This window comes from Leptonychotes weddellii, chromosome 12, assembly GCF_054177405.1.
Source record: "Leptonychotes weddellii isolate Sample4059 chromosome 12, ASM5417740v2, whole genome shotgun sequence".
In the NCBI taxonomy this organism is placed as follows: Eukaryota; Metazoa; Chordata; class Mammalia; order Carnivora; family Phocidae; genus Leptonychotes; species Leptonychotes weddellii.
The window spans coordinates 50,284,348-50,300,281 of NC_138380.1; the positions used below are offsets into that span (position 1 = coordinate 50,284,348).

The 15,934-nt window shown below is 37.7% G+C and overlaps 1 pseudogene; it reads left to right on the forward strand.

The window, feature by feature from the left end:
- Positions 1-1,776: 1,776 nt before the first annotated feature.
- On the forward strand, positions 1,777-7,719 carry LOC102746914 (nucleoside diphosphate kinase D, mitochondrial pseudogene; annotated as a pseudogene).
- Positions 7,720-15,934: the final 8,215 nt, after the last annotated feature.

Below are 15,934 nucleotides of genomic sequence, written 5' to 3' on the forward strand. Positions count from 1 at the left end.
AAAAAAGCCTAGAAATTACAAAAGATATTATCTCAAGAAAAAAAAATCAGCTAAATAGAACATTTTTATTTTGCCCCTGGATGAAAAGCAGCGTTTGTCTTCATAAAGTTCTTGAAAAGAGTTCATCTGAATACACTCTGCAAATACTTTTATTTATTATGCTTCTTAAATTGCAACTACAGCAAGAAGAAGGAAATTATCCACATTATTCTTGATGTCAAAAAAGATACTTTAAAACATAAAGTATTTTTTTCATTCATGTGTTAACATTATTGTCTGCAATTTCAGCACTCATATTCCAGAAGACTATTGCTTCATAAAAGGCTAATTTTTAAGTACATTTTAAAAGGTAGGGAGCAAATTTGGCCTTTTAGGTCTAGAAACTATTTCTTGGCTAGACCTTATCAAAATGGGTCCAACCAGCAAATATATTTATAGTAGCTTTACCTTGAACAAATATAATTATCTAATGAATATTTCTGAAAATACAAAGTGTATATTTTTAAACTTATCAAATTCATTACCACTTCTCCTTACTTAAGAAGGAAACTGAAACCCATTTTAAAGGTGTGAAAACAGGTCCAGAGTCACTTAGTGACTGGAAGATGACACTGGGCCCTTGTAAGTCCATTCTAAATAACTAGACATTTGAGAAAAGCATAATAATTATTATAGGGTCAAATGGTAGCATACACTCATGCATAGGTATATCCATTTTTTTTTACTCATGGTGTCAATTAAATATTTATTTTAAACACCTAATTTAAGTACTAAACTATAGCACGATATATTTTGTTGGTTTGTCACTCATTCATTCATGAATGCATTTGTTTGAAATGTTGTGCTTGTGCAGTTTTGATACTGGCTAGACACCAGTCAGACTCCCTTCTAGGGCAGGTAATTTATGTCCACACCCTGACCACTTTCCTCACTGGGTTACACTCAGGGATCACTATGCACTTTCCTAATCACTCAGGGGCTGGATACCAGACACCTTGGGGCAAATTAGCCAATCTACAGGAGACTGGGAAATCCAGCTAATTTCATCCTACTTGCCATACATAAGCTGCTCCCAACAGCTCTAGCTTGTTGCTCACCTGTCCCAGGGTGACGCTGTGTGACGCTGCCTGTCAGCTTAATCTCTTTTGGAGCTATAAATAACAAAGATCTACCTTTCATTCATTTGAGTGTCATTCTGCTGTGTCTTGCCATCAAAAGAATCTTTAAATCTCATAAATTAGGGAGATATAATGGTGAGCAAGGACCCACTCCTTGATCTAAGTGACTTTCATACTTAGTGGGAGGACAGACAAATAAGCTATCATCTGTAACCCAGGAGATTCTTCATTTCCAAGACATAACTGGAGCCATTTTTGGAACTTAGTCAGATGACAGGTATGCAAGTCGGGGGGGAAGATAATTCAGGAAGAGTTTAAAAATACTGCAAAGACCAAGAGATAAGAGAAAGCTCCACACATTCATAGAGCATAAAGTGAGTAAGTGGAAGAGGTACCCAGAAAAGGGTAGTGAGGGATCACATTAGTTGAGCTGGGACAGACCCTATCTGCTATACCAAGGCAAAGAACTTGGACTCCATCTTAAGGCCAATGGAAAAGTACAAGAGGTGTTAGAGAACTGGCCATGATCAGAATGCTATCTTAGATCATTTTGATTTTAGTGTGAAAAAATGAATCAGAAATTTTAAGGCAGAATGCAAACTGTACATAGGGGAGGCTGGTCAGTAAACCAGAAGTGTTGGCCATAGTGGATGGTGGCATGAATCCAAGTAATGGGAGTAAGGTAAGAGAAGGGTACAAGCACATTGAACTGTGGAAGATGGGGGTAGGTTTTACAACACACACAAACACAGTTTGTTTCCTGATTAAAGGTTTTCAGAAACTTTATTTTCAAACATCTAATATGGCTTTAATATATCCTGTTATCTTTTAGCAGGTATTGGCTCCAATTCAGAGTTTTATGAAAATTATCTTATTGAAACTCTTCAGCCTAAACCAAACCTTAATCAAAAACATAGTTCCTTCTGATTCTTCCAATGCTAATTTAAACAGTAGTAAAAAAATGCTGCCTTAAATTAGCTTTAATCTTCATTTATATCATATCATTTAAAATTGAGTTAACTTGTTAAATATAATTGATTACAGATTAAGCTTTCCAGGGAATAAATATATCCTCTCATGTAAAATGAAGAGAGGGGAAAATCAAAGCACTTGATGCAAGCAAATCCTAAACAGTCTACTAGAACAGAAGGAAGAAAAGTTTTTCTTGTCTTATATATTTCATCTATTATTGGGTCCCATCTTTATTTGTGTTTAAATCACCAAAAAGGACCATGTTCCCCTCAAACAAGTGGTAGATGGACATTCCACTCACAAACCAAGAGCTCACCCAAATACTGTTTGTTTTTTTTTAATTCTAAGTAGTTGTAAATTTATCAGTTGCAAAAAAAAAAAATTAGCAGCATGTTTTGCTTATTTTCTTTAAGTAAGCATTAGATTGAGGAATTATGGATATACTTCTTGGAGTATGGTACAACTTTAATAGGCTGAGAGTTTATTTTGGTAAAGTTGACCTTCATTTTGATTTCTTCATCTATTTCTAACAAACCACATCCCCAAACATTACATAGAAAGAAGCAGGCATACTATTCCTCACTATATCTTGCCATTCTGAGGTCTTCAGATGGTCTTAGAGATAATACTATAATCCAGCATACAGAAACTATTCAAGCAATTGAAGGCTTGGTCATCAAGCAGAAAACAGAATCCATAAATAGAATCATCTTAATCTTCTACAGTACTCCTTGAGAAATCTGAGATACAAAGTGACTCACACATAATTAGAAAAATCACATTGCATTTCAGGAGGGGAAGGTAAAGGCCTCTCAATGCTAGAATTACATGCTAAAAGAAGAAACCTACTAAGTGCAAGCTTAGCACTGAAAGCATGCTTGGTCAACTAAGAGCCAGCCATGTGCCTATTTTTTTGTATAGGATATCAAACAGTACCCTAGGACTATGGTTTATCTGATTTACTCCTCAATACTCTGAAAAACCAAAGGACTAGAGTAACAGAAGAAAAATATTTTTAAAGAGCACTGGGTGTTATAGGCAACTAATGGATCGTTGAGCACTACATCAAAAACTAATGATGTACTGTATGTTGGCTAACAGAACATAATAAAAAAATAAAGTTAGCTGTCACATTTTATACATTCATCTATCATATGGTGAAAATAGAATTTATGCTTAAAAGAGCACTGTTGATGTGCATTTCTATACCTGAATCAAGAGACTAATTTTTTACTTTTTATTATTATGAGATAATTATAGATTCACATGAAGTTGTAAGAAATAAAAGAGAGAGATCCTGTATACCTATTACCCAGTTTCACTCCATAATAATGCCTTGTAAAACTACAGTATAAAATCACAACCAGGATATTGACATTGATACAATCCACTGGTCTTGTTAAAGCCATATTTTTAACTATCTGGTGAGCATGACCCAGACTTCACCAAGTGTCTCCCACTCTCCTCATATTGTTCCTCACACTATATTCCCATGTTTATGTTTTGGATGCCTGGGTAAATCATTTGCCACTTGCTGAATGAGGAATGAAGGAGAAATATCAAGAACTTGCGGGGAGTGGGGCGTTGGAGGCAAGAGTTTGGGCTCGTTAAGCTGGGGCTCCGCAGGACATCCAGTTTGAGATGTCTAGCAGGTATTTGGCTTGACAACTCTGCAACGCAAATCTCAACACTGCCATGCCTAGCTGAAAGCAAGCATTATAATTAGGTCAAAGAAGCCAAGGAAAACTTGGCCACCTTTAGAAAAAAACACCATCAACAATAGCCAGCATATCTCCTCCAGAATGCCCCTCCAGGAAAAATACTTCCTCTATCCCTTGGGACTTCTATTTACACCTCTCATTGGCCTCTGTAGTGAAATGTCAAGAATACAAAGATTTATTTGGTTTTGTCTGGGGATAGAGTTTATTTTAAAGATGCTAACAAATTCAAGTGGTGGCAGAGTATAGTTTCTATAATATAAAATTTCAAACAACCAGTTACTGTTCCTCCATCCCTTTGATGGGGCCCAAACTAAACAGTTCCACATTCATTACAAAAGACCTCTGTAGAGTACCTTATTATGCATCATTTAAAGAGAGGAGAAGAACACAAATCCAGGAATCCTTTGGAATTTCAGACTGTATAAATAGCCCTTCGGTGAATGACAGCTTAAGCTGTGCTATGCAAAAAGCATGGCAGAGACAATAAATTATTTGAACTGAGTTGGTTTTTCCATATTATTCTAACCCTTGAGCATCATAGGGACAATTTCCCTTTGCTATATTTCTATACTAAAGTCCAAGGGTAATATTTAGAGTGATTTCCCACGAGCTCTTGTGATGATCTGCATTATTAAAAATGATTATTTCCAACCAACGGCCATTTCTGCTAGTAGCAAGGCAGGCAGGAAGCATTGTGTGAGCTTCTGGCTCGGGGAACACTGCTGTAGATCCCTGAACAAAGTGCCAGCAACTTTTTTCACCTGACTGGAGGGTTTGGAAATAGTTTTTCTTTGTGTCTGCAATCCATTTTAACAAAATAGTTTCTGTGTTTAGTTAAAACTGGGATAATGGAGAAGAGAGGCCTTTGCGAATGGTTGTTTCATCGACTAAGGATTCCTGGCAAATTTTAAACAATGCAGAATTTCATTCCTTCTTGATTTTCCTGACTAAAATAATATAATTGAATAATCTATAATTGGTGATACAACTGCAGCTAGACCCAAGGCTTGGCTATGGCATAATACCATGCAATGGAGATTTATACAGACATTGATGAAATTAATGTACTTGACGAAACACTTGTTAATACCCATTGGTGTCTGCACCTTGCTGTGCCTCTGACCCTCTCATACTTGTCTGAGGCTCTTTCTAAGAACATTTCTTACCTGAATCTGGTGCCTATGCTGTGGGTGTACATGCATGTGGGTGTACTTCTAAAGCTGAGAGAAATTTTCTCCAGAAATCCATTAAAAACCTTGGCCTCAGAATAATAACACCATGACGTCAACTGTTCCTTTCCATTTTTTTGGATATGTTCCAGTCAATGCCAATCTTGTCCTGAAACACAACTCCTTCCACTGTCTTGCATAAGAAATGCAAGCATATTTAGTATATTATTTTTGAATTTTTATGGAACTGTGGCTTGGGGTGGGTAGGTAACATCTCACAGCCCACTGGCATTTCATTTAAAAAAATAGACATTTCTCTTTGCCAAGTCTTTCCTTCCTGCTGCCAACCACAAGTTCACACAGCTCTAACCATTCTTCCCACATGGTGTTCAGCACCAATTCTTTTCCTTTCCCTCTTTGAAGTGTTCCTTCACCAACCTAAATGCCAGTCCCAGTCTAGCTTCTTCCCCACCATTGCCTTTTCAAAATATCTTCTCAGCAGAGCTCAGCTTGCCCTACAAAGAAATTCTCACATTAGCTGTTCAGAAAACTCCATTTTCTCCATATCATTAGATTCAGAATAATGACAATAATATCAGAAGAAAAGGAAGGAGAGGAGAGCTTACATCCCATTTCATCTCAGAATTCTTCAAAGCAGAAAGTAATACCACTCACACATACACAGAGGGTACTATGAACGGGGAAGGAGGCAGGGGTCAGAGCCCTGCGGTTGAAATAGTTACTGACTCCACAAAAGAGGGCACAGGTCTGGCCCTCTGATTTGTTACTTTCTGCTGCATATTATTATGGTGTATTTAAGAAAGCCAGGGAGAGTGGCTATTTAGAAAAATTATGCAGGAGATGTCTTTTACCTTTCCTAATTACCAACATTTCAGAATATACATTTAACCTCTCTAAATTAGCACCTCTTTACCTCAATTGATATACCCATTACTGTAAGGATTTATCCAGTTTTAGGACTTATAGGCAAACCTCTTTATATATAGAAAGGAAGCATAGGGTACCTTTAGAAAAAGCAAAATTCATGAATACTGAATGCTGCCTATGCTAAGAGAAAAAAGAGAAACCCTCAATTAGAGCCCAAACTTCAATAGGTTAGAGTAGAAAAATAACTCTATCTGCAAACTATTACTTGATAGATTACTTCAACATGCAGTGCGCTCACAAAATTTGTCTCCTGCTTTTTCTCTTTTTTCACTATCTCCCTCCTTCTGAATCTCCTCCACCCTTTCCATCTACATCTTGAGTAACATTAACTTCTATCATCCACGGTGAAGAGAATTTCATTTCCAATTTCTATCTATTTGTGGCATGCCCAGAAACTACTGATAAAATTCAGAGCTGATTCCTCTTTCACATCTCTTTCCCTATACTGGGGCTGAAAAGTGCCCTTGACAGTGAATGGTGACTACTCAAAGTGAGGCCGGGCTTGAGGCTGTGATGCAAGCTTTCAGGTGCCTTTAGCAGTTCCTTTTCTTTTAAGAGATACACTGAGAATCAGATGGGAGTGAAGAGGTATTGATATTAAACCTTTTGCATCTGGGCGAGGAAGGAACAGGAAGTGCATTAGGCCTGGTTTGCTTAAGGACAGCAGGAAGCAAGTGAGGAAAGGACAGAGTGTGAAAAAGTTGAGTAGTTATCAAAGGATGATGGCTTAGAAGTTCCTCCCTCCTCTGCCTTTCTGTTTCTACCAACGGGCAGCTTCTCCTTGGAATTAACTCTCTTCTACACTGCCATCAATACAGAAGTTCAGTTAAGAAGTCTCTCTGTGCACCCTGGGCCCGAGCCTGCTCACACGCCCCAGCTCGGGAGGGTCCTCCTGGACCTGGGAGCAGACCCTGGTTGTAGTGAAGCCAGACGGGGTGCAGTGGCGGCTTGTTGGGGATGTGATCCAGCGTTTTGAGAGGAGGGGCTTCAAGCTGGTGGGGATGAAGATGCTGCAGGCACCAGAGAGAGTCCTTGCTGAGCACTACCATGATCTGCAGAGGAAGCCCTTCTACCCAGCCCTCATCAGCTACATGACCTCTGGCCCCATGGTGGCCATGGTCTGGGAAGGCCCCAATGTGGTCTGCTCCTCAAGGGCCATGGTAGGACACACCAACTCAGCTGAGGCTGCCCCTGGCACCATCAGGGGGGACTTCAGCATCCACATCAGCAGGAACATCATCCATGCCAGCGATTCCATGGAGGGGGCCCAGAAGGAGATCCAGCTATGGTTTCAGAGCAGTGAGCTGGTAGACTGGGCAGACAAAGGCCACCAGAGAAGCATCTACCCACCCTGAGCACTCAGGCTGTCCTCAGCCACCCCAGCAGCCACTCAGGATTAACTACCTCTGTCGTCCAGAACTTGAGCCCACACCCATGGTCTGCCCTTCTGTCCCAGACCACCTCCCTGTCTACCTTCTGCCCCACCCTAGCCCAGAGGGGTTGAACAACCAACTTTCTGTGCCTTTTAGTATCCTAAGCCAGTAAGAAATCGGACCAAATCCTTTCTGTACCAAAGTGCCAGACAACCTTTGGGGCGTCTCCAAAAGTGTGTAGTGTAACCTCCCTTCCCCCAAAGGGGGGTGGGACATTAAAATTCGCTGTGTTGTGTAGGGGGGGTGGATCATTTATTACAGTTTCTGCCATCTCTGAGGTAGGGCTTTATGCAAAGTTGTAAGCGTTTGAGAGTAGAAATAAAGCTTACTCTCACACACCAAAAAAAAAAAAAAAAAAGAAGAAGTCTCTCTGTGCAAAGCCACTGTTATCTCAGAAAAGCTAAGTGAGGAAGAATAGAGTAGCCGAATGGAATCAAATGGGAAGAAATGGATGGCAAGAAACAGATAAGCAGGGAGCTATACGCAAGACTTCTAAAGCTACAGTTTTATTTGGGCACACAACCAAGATTTTTTAAAACTTAAAAACTTCATAGAATTTTGAAATTATAAGTTATCTTAGGGACAGTAAAACTCAACTATTCTCTTTTACTCTTACATAAAGAAATTGGAGTCCACAGACATGAAGAGATTTGTCCAGGGTCATACATGTAATAATAGCGATTAATTTGGACCTTGAACCCAAGTCACATGAAATACAGACCACTGGTCTTTTGCAAAAAGCTTAGTGCCAGATACCAATATGAATATTTTCATATTCTACAGCCATACACATAAGGAATTGTGTACAAGGCATTTGTCAGTCAAGGGACAGTATTTATTAGGATAAGTAATCACTCAAAAATTATCCTGAAACTAAAGAAGACATACAAATGTCTAACAGACACATGAAAAAATGTTCATCATCATTAGCCATCAGGGAAATCCAAATCAAAACCACATTGAGATACCACTTTACACCAGTTAGAATGGCAAAAATTGACAAGGCAAGAAACAACAAATGTTGGAGAGGTTGTAGAGAAAGGGGAACCCTCTTACACTGTTTTGGGAATGTAAGTTGGTACAGCCACTTTGGAAAACAGTGTGGAGGATCCTCAAAAAATTAAAGATAGAGCTACCCTATGACCCAGCAATTGCACTCTGGGGTATTTACCCCAAAGACACAGATGTAGTGAAAAGAAGGGCCATATGCAACCCAATGTTCATAGCAGCAAGTCTGCAATAGCCAAACTGTGGAAAGAGCCGAGATACCCTTCAACAGATGAATGGATAAAGAAGATGTGGTCCATATATACAATGGAATATTACTCAGCCATCAGAAAGGATGAAATACCCAACTTTTACATCAACATGGATGGGACTGGAGGAGATTATGCTAAGTGAAATAAGTCAAGCAGAGAAAGTCAATTATATGGTTTCACTTATTTGTGGAACATAAGGAATAGCATGGAGGACATTAGGAGAAGGAAGGGAAAATGAAGGGGGGAAATCAGAGGGGGAGATGAACCATGAGAGACTATGGACTCTGAGAAACAAACTGAGGGTTTTAGAGGGGAGGGGGGTGGGGAGAGGGGTTAGCCTGGTGATGGGTATTAAAGAGGGCATGTATTGCATGGAGCAAAGGGTGTTATACGAAAACAATGAATCATGGATCTCTACATCAAAAATGAATGCTGTATTGTATGGTAACTAATATAATAAAATTAAACTAAAAAAAATTATCCTGAGACTTACACTGAAATAATAATAAGAATAATCTATAAATCATGTTACTTTGACATATTTTCAATTTGATCTGTTTCATATATGCAAAGAGAAGAAAAGAAAAAACACCAAAATCACACAAGTCAGTATCCTGACATTTAAATGATGGAAATATTTGTCATTTTTTAAAAAAGAAAATAATTGCTATATCTGATTTCCTCATGTTTTTAATATGTTCTTTACTATCTCAATCTCTAGCAAGCTCAAGCGCCACATTTTTTTAATCTTTAATTAAGAGTTAAGAGACCTTGGGTAAGTTACTTAACTTATGAATACCAGATGAGGTAGTTTATGCAAAAGTGCTTACTGAGCCTGGCATCTGGTGTATAATCAGCACAGTGTTAGCTGTTTTTATTAGTAGTAAACATTGTTTTAAGGAAAAGAATAAAAAGGGAAGGATCATCTATATCAGGGAAAATGCAGGATTTGGCTACAAGCATCAGTTCACTGGGAGTAACAGCTGGTCTCTTTATAGGACTTAGGATACAGATTACATAAAATATATATATAGGAAAAGGAAAAGGGTAAAAACTTTCAAAGTTCACCAGTTGTAGCCCACAGCGTTTCACTCAAGCTCATTAGGAAGTTTACATTTATAATGTAATCTCTTTGAAACAGATTTGATTTTTTTAGTAAGGATCTTGTAAATTAGAACTTTCCCAGAGGGCTAACCTAATACAAGTTGTTCCAGAGGTGGAATTCCTTCTGATCAAATATCTCAGAGCAGAAGAAAAATGGTTCACTAAGACTGAAGTATGCTGGTTTATATAATTAGCAGTGAATATCGGAATACCAGGGGCAGCATTAGCAATTAATAATACCCTTGCCTTCAGAACTGCATTAAGCAAAAGAAATACATTTAACTTACATAAAAGAACTGTGCAAATGAGCAGTACACTATCTCAGCCCAGCTGTTGTAAAGTATTACCATATGGCTTTATAGTACACCTTTATTTTACCTTGGAGATTAAAAGCCCTTTTTAAAAAATACTATTTCCTAAGGTTGTTCTGTGCTACACAAAAAAATACCAGTACCTTTATACATTTTGGGTAAACTGGCTAATGTATGAAGGTTATGGTTTTATACGCTTACCTTTTCCTACTACCTCACCTAGCCAAGATTCTAATGAATGAAGTCATACTTACATCAAGCAAAGTAATTGAGAAGTGAATTAAATTCTCCTTCCAAACAACGCATGCAGGGTCACTTGCTGTGGAAAGGACCAACGCAGGAAGGAGAGAAAGCAGATGCAGGGGTTTTTCCTTAGTTCAGCTTGATATGAAAATGAGGCTCTGAGGTAAGAGACATGGAAGGTCATAGGAAACAATGACCAGCACATTGCCTGGCACCAAGCTGATACCTGATTAATAATGGATAAGTCAATGAATATACTCAAAAATGTGGTTAGGGTAAAACTGTATGAATTTGTGATTATTTGTAAGGAACATCCAAACCCACAGGAGCAGATTCGATTCAGACAGACCGATGATGAAGATTGCTCTTTCGGGAATAAAGCCTTGGAAGAATCCTGCCACTAAAGGGAGGTAAACAGATCTGAGTTCAATCAGGCAAATGAACAGAGACCAGTCTTTTTTTGAGCACCCTCTATACGTGGAAAACTTTTTTTCCAACGTATCAAGACAGTTTAAGTAAGAGAAAAATAAATAAATTAAAGCTGTCTTTCAGTTTTTTTAAGAAAGACATATGCAAGTCTAGAATATTTTAATTTACAGCATAAATAAATGTGCATTCTGGAGACAAACCGTGCAAGTGGGACAACGTCCTTTTTTATTGCATAATGTGGGTCTTCACACTTGTTCTATAAAAGGATAGTAAATACTTTTGGTTCTGAGGGCCCCATTTGTCCTCTGTCACTGCTGCTGCTGGGGTTCCTGCTCCCCCTCCTCCACTACCCTCACCCCCTCCTCTTCCTCCTCCTCCTTCTTCTTTTCCTTCTTCTCCTTTTTTCTCCTTCTTTTCCTCCTCCTCTTCCTTTTCCTTCTTGTGCTTTTTCTCCTCGTCATCCTCTTCCTCCTCCCCCCTCTTCTGCTTCTTCTTTTTCTCCTTCTCCTTCTTTTTATAGCCCTTTAAAATGTAAAAATCATTCTTAGTTCATGGTCTTTGCAAATACAGGCCATGGCCATTTCCGACCTCAGCAATAGTTTGCCAGCCTCTAGTGTGTGGGTTCAGTGTTGGTGCTCTGTTTTCTTCTTTGCACAAATCACATCCGTGATGGATCAAGTGTGACTTTCAAGCTCTGTTTCTTTTAACTTTAAGCTTAAATGTTAAATACATCATCTAAAAAATGCAAAGCAATGTAAATGAAGAGTTTTAATATATTTTTGTGATTGTTTTTCTGATTCTATCATAGTTTCCTCTCTCGAACCTTATATTGGCACCTGGAAACCTATGTTTTAACAAGCCCTCAGATGGCTCTGATGCATGCTCAGGTTTGAGAACCACTGGTTTAGAATGTAACGTCCTGTCCTAAGATTACATTATAACAGGTTATTGTAAGCATTTTTTCAGTTAATCCCTGTGGAAGCACTCAGGGTTTTGCCAGACACAAACTTCGTCATCATTAAATATTTGCTATTATTACTAATATTCCTGCTAGTAGTGGTAATAACGGTATCATAACTACGAAGTGGGGTACTACTCTAGAATTCCTTTCATTAGACATAAACAACTTCTATCTGTATTGTTATAAATATAGCACAACATTAGTCAGAAATAGATGACTCTGAAAACAAAATTTAAAAAGTGGTTTTAGAAATTTCAGAGAAGACAATGGTCATTTGAGGGTAGAACAGCTTCCTAAATTACCTCTATAAGACCTGTCCTCAAGAGGAGACTGCCTGCTCTATCTACATAAGAGGCCACTGCGACTCAGCAGCACCCGGTTGATGCTATGTGGAAATGCCAGCCCACTAGTGGCAGATTTTACAATTTTTTTTTTCAAGTGAAGTCGGAAATCTGGAACTTTATATAAAATGTCCTTGCTTTTAAGTACTGAAACCTAATTCGAATTGTGGATCCAGCCCAACATGTCTGCAGGCCACACTTAGCTCTAGGGTCATCTGTCTGCAACTTCTGATGCTATTCATTCCTTTTCATTTTATATGCACACAAATGAGGGCCCAGGAAGCTCAGAAAGTTACACAGGTTGCCAGCATTCAACAAGAGATAGGAAATATCATTTATAAGTCTTTTTTTCATCACCCCAATGCTTTGTTTAGCCCTCTTCCCATTCTAAAACACGTCTTCCTGAATTGCTGATTGGATTGGTGAGGAGGGGATCAGAGGTAAAAGTATATGAAATGAGAAGATGCAGCATATGATAGGATTTAATAAATGCTCACTGAATTAAATTCCAACATGAATCAGAGACTTTAAAAAACCCTCGTATTTCACCTATTCAGGTTCCCAGGAAAGTCTAGTGTTTTGGTTTTTTTTCTTTTAATATGCCAACTTGGTCTGATTCTTAGAAAGGGGTTTTAGTTTTGTTGAGAAAAATTCAGATTGCTTCTTATTGTCTCAGAATGTTTTCTCCCTCTTTATTCCTTTTCTTTGTCCCTGGTGGCTCAGATCTTACATTATAAAACTGTAAGAATTTTGATTTGTAAATGCTATGCTTGCATGCAAACGAGAAGAGGTCACTTCGTTTGTATGGAGAGAGTTGAAAGCCCAGCCGATCTGCGCAAGGCCAGATTCCATACGAGGCACCTCACGCTGCACCCAATATGGCATTTCCAGGCCCCAAGCGGAGTTAAACTTAGCCATACTATACACCATCATTCAAACTTGTTTAGGTTTTTTCTTTTGATTCATGCCTTTGCTGTATTTTGTACATCCTCCTGACCATTCTTAGCAGCTGTAACAACACTTGTGGTATTACCAGTAATTTGCAACTTATCAAACATGATTGAACCTTGTTCTTTTGTGTAAACGAAACGGAACTCTTTGGTTGGCTTTCTTTATACTTTGGACATAGTGTAAAGGAAACGGAGACTATATTTGCATGCCAGACAATGAAACATAACTCACAGTGTATACATGCCTTTGACATTGTAATTACTAGCTGTTGTTTAGATTCCATGTATGGTCACTGGCTTTGGCTGTGTTGAAATCAGCTGTATCAACATTTAATCAAAGTCTTATAGATTTTGGTTGTATATTTTTCTAACGTCAAAATAGAAATGCTGAGACTAAAAAATAGGTTGGAAGGAATGGAAATGTGTGTGTGATACATTGCAAAAATAATGAACATTCACGGCATAATAAATGAAGTTCATTCTAAATTTGTCAGTAATGAAATCAAACATCACATGGAGCCCATTTAAAATTAGGATTATTTCTCTAGCATTTCAGCAACTTCTAATTAATTTTGCTTCAGTTTACATTCAAAAGAGCTCCCTTTGCAACATAGTCTGTTGAAGTATCTTTTGATTTAACATGAAATATTAAAAAGAAAACAATTGTAGGATTTTTCTCCTGAAAAAAATGTAATATATAACTCTTGGAAATCATATGTAGAATATGCAACCAACACTATATCATTTAACACCATATAATATGATGGCATTCGGCAATGTAATGACCAGTATTACTTTGTTTCTGAAGAGTGGGATAGATTTCTGTAGATTTAAACCTGGGACTTCTGAAGTTTCACGTACAAGATTTGGCGGGGTGGGGGGAGCAGTTGTGGGTGTGTGATAGCAGTTGTGAGGGAGGATGGGAGCGCAATGGTCTGTGATGCCAAATTCAGTCCTTTTGCTCTATGCATTTTAAGAAGACTCCCAGGATAATGGTCTTCTCCCCCCTTTACTTGTGTCCTTTTTAAATTATATAAAGATTCCCATAAAATTTAAAGCTATAAAATCATATGCCCGTAACAAAATTATGATTCATACACTATATGATGCTATACTGAGAAATTATCTTTCATACTTAGAGAATGAAAAGACTCTTACAATGCCGTATAAAACAACTGTGGTATAAAAGTAATGCATATTTGATTGCAATTTATTCATTCAACAATTCTCATGTACCTATGATATCTAAAGCACTGAAATAGTCACTATAGGATATATAAAAATAACTAAGTCTGAAATCTGTCTCCTGTGAGTTTATAATCCTACAATAAATAGTAATTATACAACATATACAACAAAGTCAGCCAGAACATGACGATATTATGCGCGAGTTCAGATGGGAGAGGAATCTTTTCCAAACACAATGATCAGGGAAGTTTTCATGGAAGATGAATAGATATAGTTGGGACATACAAGGTTAAAGAGACTAACATTCATATTCTCTCAAAATGCCAAGGCGGCAAAGATGAGTTTCAGGAGACTGGGTCCATGAGTCTAGATATCTGATCTAAAACCAGAAACATAATTTAAGAGTAGATGAATATATGGGCAATTAGAGAATAAAATTAGAGGTACAAAAAAAATTAAGAGGCTGTTGCAATAATTTTAGATAGAAATTAAGAGAGAATAGTCAGGGCAGTTGATGTTTGAATAAAGGAATACAGCTAGGAGACAGTGATAAGTCTAACAAAGGACCCTAGAAAAATTTAAATGATTAAAATTTCAGACTTGAATGACTTGGGGAATGGTGGACCATTATTAGAAATAAGAAACCTGGACTGGTAAGACAGAAACAAGTTTAGGTGGGGGCATGCAAAATTTACAAATAGGAGTCAGCTAGCTGTCAGGATCAATTGGAACCTTGACAAAAACAAACAAAACCAGCACCAGAGATGCAGATTCAGGAAAGGGCTGTCCATTGGTTGAGGACATCACCAAAGAGTTATAAGAAGTCAAGGATAAAATCTTGAATAGAAGATGAAAGATCCCAGAACATTTGTTGTTGAAACAGCCAGACGTAGAGAAAGATACAGGAGACTCTCGTGCAAAAAGTCAAGAGAAAAGATTTCTGAGAGGAGATTAATTTCAACAATATCAAAAAATTTTAACAATATGAGAAAAGAGTGTGGACTAAAAGTGAATTTGGTGATTAAGGAATTATTGGAAAGCTTTTATAAGGTCTCTTACAAAAAGTTCTTTTTTTTAGATTCCTAGACAGACATCAGTGAAAGAGTAAGTAATGAAAAAAGAGAAATAGTAAGTAGATGATAGATGACAGACATTTTTAAGATAATTCTAGACTGAAAATACACAGAAGATTTTTTCTATTCCCATTAATATACCTAAAATACCCCCTTTTACTGAAAAGAATTTTAAAAATCAATAACAATTTTAAACTAAAATCTGCTTGGAACAGAACTATGTAGGAATCTCCAATAATGAATAAACCAATGCTTCTAAAAGTGACTTATAAAATGTAAAGCACAATTAAAATCTATTACTTACTATCACCATCTATACCGTAAACTGGCCCACAAGTCACCTCTTCCACTTAGGATGTTCTCTAACCTCAAAATCAGTAAATGGATTTTAAAATTAGTCCTTAAAACTTAGCAAATTAAACTCCAGGTATGAGGCAAATGTACTTTAATTGAAAAAACATTAAAAGAGTTATGTTTGTGTCATAAAGGACTAAAAGGGAACAGGAATTATTGTTTTCTTTCATTGAAAGTATCATAGACTTTAGATTAAAAAGAGGGAATGAAATCTTGCCATTTGCAACAACGTGGATGGAACTGGAGGGTATTATGCTGAGCGAAATAAGTCAATCAGAGAAAGACATGTATCATATGACCTCACTGATATGAGGAATTCTTAATCTCAGGAAACAAACGGAGGGTTGCTGGAGTGGTGGG